At 44.5% G+C, this 7600-nt stretch overlaps 1 pseudogene; it reads left to right on the forward strand.

Annotated features, from left to right (window-relative positions):
* The window catches only part of LOC139386438 (calpain-9-like), a 32196-nt pseudogene extending 24861 nt beyond the window's left edge, over positions 1 to 7335 (forward strand).
* Positions 7336 to 7600: the final 265 nt, after the last annotated feature.

The following is a 7600-nucleotide window of genomic DNA, read 5'->3' on the forward strand; positions in this document are numbered from 1 at the left end:
AAGTACAGATCAGGGTTGGGTTATAAACGTTGAACATCCCACAGAACACCATTAAATCCATTATTAAAAAATGGAAAGAATATGGCACCACAATAAACCTGCCAAGAGAGGGCCGCCCACCAAAACTCAGGGAGCAGGCAAGGAGGGCATTAATCAGAGAGGCAACAAAAGAGACCAAAGATAACCCTGAAGGAGCTGCAAAGCTCCACAGCGGAGATTGGAGTATCTGTCCATAGGACCACTTTAAGCCGTACACTCCACAGAGCTGGGTTTTACAGAAGAGTGTCCAGAAAAAAAGCCATTGCTTAAAGAAAAAATTGTGTTTGCCAAAAGGCATGTGGGAGACTCCCCAAACATATGGAAGAAGGTACTCACTCTGGTCAGATGAGACAGAAATTTAGCTTTTTGGCCATCAAGGAAAACGCTATGTCTGGCGCAAACTCAACACCTCTCATCACCCCGATCCCACCATGGTGGTGGCAGCATCATGCTGTGGGGATGTTTTTCATCGGCAGGGATGAGGAAACTGGTCAGAATTAAAGGAATGATGGATGGTGCTAAGTACAGGGAAATTCCTGAGGGAAACCTGTTTGTCTTCCAGAGATTTGAGACTGGGACGGAGGTTCACCTTCCAGCAGGACAATGACCCTAAGCATACTGCTAAAGCAACACTAGTAGAGTAGTTTAAGGGGAAACATTTAAATGTCTTAGAATGGCCTAGTCAAAGCCCAGGCCTCAATTCAATTGAGAATCTGTGGTATGACTTAAAGATTGCTGTACACCAGCAGAACCCATCCAACTTGAAGGAGATGGAGCAGTTTTGCCTTGCAGAATGGGCAAAAATCTCAGTGGCCAGCTGTGCCAAGCGTACCCCAAGAGACTTGCAGCTGCAAAAGGTGGCTCTACAAAGTATTGACTTTTGGGGGGGTGAATAGTTCTGCACGCTCAAGTTCCGTTTTTTTGTCTTGTTTCTTGTTTGTTCCACAATAAAAACTATTTTGCATCTTCAAAGTGGTAGGCATATTGTGTAAATCAAATGATACAAACTCTCCAAAAATCCATTTTAATTCCAGGTTGTAAGGCAACAAAATAGGAAAAATGCCAAGGGGGGTGAATACTTTCGCAAGCCACTGTAGCTGTAGAAGAACGCACATCTGTACAGTTTCACATTGTACATCACTCTGACGTTTAATGACATGTGCTTTGAGTTTGAGAAAGACTGTGATGAAGGGGTTCCTCTTGCTGTTTGCAGCACGGAAGGTTGTTTGGGAATCTTTGAGCTTACTCCGAGTGAGGTTGTTGCAAGTCAACACCTTAAACACAAAAACAAATTTGCTGGAGCACGTTAGCAGTTATTGATACAGATTGCACCTCGCCTGTGAGTTTGCCAGTGAGAATTGGGAGAAGGCGCAAATGAAAATGAAAGTTTGGTGTGATAGAAAGGCCCTAAACTGCACTTTCAGTGTGGGTGACTAAGTTCTGGTTTTGTTTCCTATTCTGGGGTCAACGTGCAAGCTTGCTTTTCAGGCCATAACTCCATAGTAAAAAAGAAAATGGCAATCTGGATTACTACATTGCCACACTGGAGCGCAGGAAGAAACCCTGGCTGGGTCATGTCAACATATTAAAAACATACTACACCCGTTACCATCTGGCGTGAGAAGTCGGTGGAAACCGGTAGTGATGTTCTACCTGTTGCCACTGCTGGCTGTCACTTGACTATAGTCCTCCTCAAGAGCATGAGGAAAGCCCAATATACCCTGTGCCCGTGGGATGGCTGAGTAACTCAGATTCTAGATAACCTTGATGTCTTTTTGGCACACTTGTCTCTGGAGGAAAGAGTCAACATTGTTGCACTGCTTTTAGAATATCAGGGTTTATTCTCAGGTGTGCCAGAGCATGACACTGACATTGGGGACTCTGCCCCAATCAAACAACATGCCTATCGAGTAAATCCTGAAAAGAGAAAGAAACTCCACAGTGAGTCGGATTTTATGTTTGAACACGGCATTGCAGATGGGTCTCTGCGGTTTTGTTTCCGACAACTAAGTCGGACTCCTCCCCTTTGCCCAGAGTCGACGATTGTGTGGACCGTGTTGGCGCTGCTAAGTACGTTAGCAAGTTCAATCTGCTGGAGGGATATTGGCAGGTCCCCCTAAACCGAGCACACCAAAGAGCTGTCTGCTTTTATCACAGCTGATGGTTTGTTTTCCCGTTTGGGTTACAAAATGCTGGAGCCACGTTTCAAAGGCTCATGCACATTGTGCTACGTGGTCTGGAGAATGAGCACCCTTTTTCAAAGCAATTGGCCTCACATCAAAAACAGTACTTGACTAATTGAAAAAAGACGCTCGCTTGGGGAAGCGGCTCTTCAGCACTTCAAGGTTTATGTATCGGTCTCTACACCTCTGGTGGTCTATACCGATTGTAACCCTGTCGTTTTGTTGCAAAAGACGAGCTCCGTGAATCATCGAATCCTTCGCCGGAGTCTCATATTGCAGGAGTTTCCTGTTGAAATCAGACAACTTGGTTGCTGATTGCCTTTCAAGGGTAGGCAGTCCATACGTTTTATATTTAGCCAGTGTGTAGCCCTTGCCAACATTTTATTTGACTCCACATTTTGCTGTTTTGGAGATTTGTTTTGGTAGAGCTCATTCCAAGGGGATGAGAGTAATAGAAATGCATGTGATTTTACCTCTGTTTCTCAAAATAATATATATATATATATATATTTTTTTTTTGGTCTTGTATTTAAGTATTGATAGCCAGTAGGAAACATGTTTATATTGGAGAAGGTGACTTGTTTAAGTAGAGACGCATTTAAGTCGATCATGTTGTGATATGGAAGTGGTTTTCTGTTGGTTGTGAGCAAACTTGTCCAACAAAAATATAGGATATATTTGTTGTCTTAAGGGGGAAGTTGTTACAGGCTTTGGTTTTCCCATTTATGTTTCGAGGTTGGACGTTAGCACAATGGCCGCACCTAATGGTGTCACCTCATTAATCAGTATGTTTTACACCTGTGCTGGCTTGTCATCTTGTTAACCAGGTGTTTCACCTGTACTGGCACAAGTGATATTTAAGAGCTGCTGGCCCAGTACTGCACTTGGCTTGAGAGATGTGGAGGGTTAACACCTTTTAGTTGGCACTCCCTATTTTTTTTTCTCCAAATAAACATATCTTTATTCTGATCTTCCCTGTTTTCGTTTTGCTCCACTTTTTGGTTTGCTTCCGGCCTAAGTTTGGTGTTGGGTTTTATTTGGTTTGCCTCTTCTTGGGCAAATTTAGCGGGCCGCTCATGGTGAGTGTCTTTTACGTCCCAGTTGTTGCTAGTCAACTTTCAGTGAACCCCTCCTAAAACCCCACCTGTCTCGTTTGGATCGTCAGTGACTTCTGTTAGTTCCCTCTTCTGTTTGAGCGACAGTTTTTTTTTCTTTTCTTTCTGGGACACGGAACAATCGGCACTCACACTCTGATATGCTTTGTGGATACGGGCCCTGGCACTTTTGAGTACCTGTGTCTGAGAGCTGTCCCTAACCCACCTGTCAGACTGGGGGGCGTAGCAGTCTGACCCGAGAGCAGACAGAGCCTGTGCTGACCTCTCTTCGCAGTCTGCAGGTACGACTGCATTACTTGCCGTTTAGGGTTTTAGGCTGGGTTTTCTGTAAAGCACTTTGTGCTTAACTGCTGATGTTAAAAGGGCTTTATGAATAAATGTGATTGATTGACTGCTTAAGGGACAAGCCCCAAGGTGTGAAGCAACAAGTGATTCCGGAACTGAATTCTCAATCCTCATTACCATGGTGGTATTAAATATTAGCAATAGGGATATTACTGTGCAACGTAGACCTTCTATTTTCTCCCAAGATTGCAAAACCATTCGTATGTTGATGTAGTGCAAATCAGTTTTGAATGGATCCGAGTTTCAAAGAGCACCAAAAACTACACTAAGCATGAGCCTTAGCATTTCTGCCACCACAAAAACAGACCCTGGGTCAGCTCTAACGCAATCAACAACCACGGAACTACCGCGAGAGTTTGGAGTTATGTTTTGAAGCCAGAGGATGAGTCTTGAGTTGTATATTTCACTGTTTTACACATTTTGTACATTTTCCGTTAGTAAAACGGACAATGTTTATTTTTAAAATTAAAATAACGGATGTTGCGTGTATTGTTGCTTGTATGTGTGTGCTTACTGTGACTGTCACCCTTATATTGGCTACACGAGACGTGGGAAAACGTCTTCGCCTAGTAAAATGCATCAGTTAGACTCCGGCGTGAGGAGTACAGTCTGGGACAAAACACTGGACCACTCAACAACCCCCTGAGGCGCCTTATTGCTATTATAAACTGGTTACCAACTTAAATAGACCAGGAAACAATTTTTCTGTCATATGCACACTAGTGATGCGCAGATCGACTCATATCCCACTGGCGGGTTTATTGTCATGAAATATTGCGTGGATGAAGGAAGGGTGGGCGAGTTTAATAAAGAGGAAAGGAATTCATAAGAAAAGGGAACTGTACAGCGCATTTTCTGTATTTGCAGGTTAGCTACAGGTTAGCTACTCAACAGCTACTCAACCATCCTTCATTGGACCTCTCTCTTTCAGTCCATCTTCTTCAAGTTTGATCAGGACTCTTCAGGGACTATGAGCCCCTTTGAGCTTAGTCTGGCCCTCCAGGCTGCTGGTGCGTACACACACACAATCTCTTTCTCTGTCTCTGCCTCTTATCCTCACTCCCTAACTCAATCTCTAACTCAGAGTTTACTCCGGGATTTTTTAACAAGGTGGTACTGCGGAGTACGGGGGGGGGGGTGAGAGATGTTTGTGTTTTTGAACATCTGTAACGGCCATTTCCTGCAATCTCAAGCGGAACAATACCCTATGGGTGCGATGCCTGTCCTTAAACGATAACAAATAAAGTTTTACATAGTGGCGTAGCAAGTCCGCAGCGCCACTCATATTCTCTGGGGAGAGAACCCTGCCACTACCTCACTTTCATATCCTCGTTTACATTTCACACTCCACCCCTGCTGAACAAAAAACAGCATAGACCAGCATATGCTGCTGGGTTTGCTAGTGACCAGCCTTCGTTGTGTTTTGGACATTTTGATGCTGGTATGCTAGTGACCAGTTTATGCTGATGATACTGGTATTGTCACACCGGCTCCCTCCCTCCGGCGACGTCGGTCTACTAACCACCGGTCCTGGCAACCATCACTGCGCACACCTGCTCCCTGTCATTAAGAACACCTGACCTTCAATACCACCCTTATTACTCTCCCTTCATACAGCCCTCAGTAAGCCTCGGTCACCAAGCAGCAGTTCGCACGCTTCTCGCTGTTTTGTATTCTTTCATTATTAAACTCACCTTCTGCACCTGCTTCCTGACTCCCTGCGTGTACATTACAGAATGCTGCCTTATTACTGAAGGCTATCTGAAGGGACCGGTGACGTCGAGCGTTGGAGGGAGCAGGCGTACCAGCATCACAGTGCTTAATCATTTAAGACAATACATTACAGATATCATGCATTGAGGGCGTAGTTTTTCCCATAACGAATTGCAAAAATCGCTGAAGTTGGAGACTTTTATCTCCCTCACCAACTTCAAACATCTGCTATCTGAGCAGTTAACCGATCGCTGCAGCTGTACATAGTCTATCGGTAAATAGCCCACCCATTTTTACCTACCTCATCCCCATACTGTTTTTATTTATTTACTTTTCTGCTCTTTTGCACACCAATATCTCTACCTGTACATGATCATCTGATCATTTATCACTCCAGTGTTATTAACCTGCAAAATTGTAATTATTCGCCTACCTCCTCATGCCTTTTGCACACAATGTATATAGACCCTTTTTTTCTACTGTGTTATTGACTTGTTAATTGTTTACTTACTCCATGTGTAACTTTGTGTTGTCTGTTCACACTGCTATGCTTTATCTTGGCTAGGTCGCAGTTGCAAATGAGAACTTGTTCTCAACTAGCCTACCTGGTTAAATAAAGGTGAAATAAAAATAAATAAAAAATAAAAATAACACAGTGGCTTCACCCACAATCTGCATTCAGAATGACTGCCAGGGTTAGAAAGATGAATAAATGAGACGACCAAAACATCTAAACTGGAACAACGAACAGATTGGATTGGTTTGACCGATCACATCAGATCTTTTCACATCAGATTTTTTTCAGAGCTGATCTGATTGGTCAAAAGTTAAGTTAAAAAAAACAAAAACACAGCTTCATGTTTGAGCCAAATAAAGGCTGGTCTGTACCGGACCAAATCTGAACCAAACATAGGCATCTATGATTGGTTCAGATTTGGTCTGGACCGGACCAAAAATCTACGTCTAAAACCAGTCAATGTCGCTCCGTGCTTAGTGGGATGCTGGTCAGACCAGCTAGATCAGGGGTGTTCAACTCTTACCCTATGAGGTCTGGAGCCTGCTGTTTTTTTGTTCTTCCTGATAATTGCACCTATCTGGTGTCCCGGGTCTAAATCCGTCTCTGATTAGAGGGGAACAATGAAAAGACACAGTGGAACTGGCTTCGAGGTCCAGGTTTGAGTTTGAGGGAGCTAGACCATGCTGGACAGGCATAGACCAGCATGGTGGGATCAGCATGACCAGCTAGAACCAGAGATGGGCAACTCCAGTCCGAGGAGGCTGGAGTGGTGTAACACTTGTTCCCCCATTCCTAGCAAAAACAGCTGAATAAAGAAATTGCATTCTAAACTGATTAGTGATTAGTTGATTATAGGAGTCAGGTGTGTTCGCTGGAGCAAAAGTGTGACACCAATCAGGCCCAGAGGACTGGAGTTGCCCATCCCTAAGTCAGACCATGCTGGTCAGACCAGAATGACCAGCATCAGAACAGCACGGACCAGCTTGAAATGCATGCTGGTTTATGCTGTTTATTTTTCAGCAGGGACTCCACTCTTGAATGGATAATAACACATTTCTCTCTCCTTCCCTCTCATCCCTGCCTCATCATTCTCTCCTCCCCTCTCTTCTTCCTCCTTCCTGCTAGGTGTGCAGTGTGATGGCCAGGTCATACAGCTGCTGTGGGAGAGGTTTGGCTCTGGGGAACTGCACCTGCCTTTCCATGGCTTTGTGACCTGTGTCTCCAGGCTGCGCAGGCTATTTGGTATTTCAACACACACACACACACACACACACACACACACACACAAACACTTAGGTGTGTTATATTTTGTTGCAGGTTATGATATTGTGTTTGTTTGTGTCCCTTCTCCCCAGCCTTGTTTAAATCAGAGAGCAACCCAGAGATCAAAGGCGTAGAAATCAATGCCGTGAGTCCTCCTTGACCGTAAAATCAACCAAAACCCTGGCCCGAGCCCTGTCCACATCCTGGTTCAACCCTAACCTTAGCCTAAACCACAACCCTAACCCTAAACCTAGCTTCGTGTCCACATCCTGGTTCAACCCTAGCCTAAACCACAACCCTAACCCTAAACCTAGCTTCGTGTCCACATCCTGGTTCAACCCTAACCCTAGCCATATCTCGACGGTAACCATGAACCATAACCTGACCCTAACCTGTCCTGTGCCAGACCATATCCTCAAGCCTAA

This window comes from Oncorhynchus clarkii, chromosome 27 (assembly GCF_045791955.1).
Source record: "Oncorhynchus clarkii lewisi isolate Uvic-CL-2024 chromosome 27, UVic_Ocla_1.0, whole genome shotgun sequence".
NCBI classification, from domain to species: domain Eukaryota; kingdom Metazoa; phylum Chordata; class Actinopteri; order Salmoniformes; family Salmonidae; genus Oncorhynchus; species Oncorhynchus clarkii.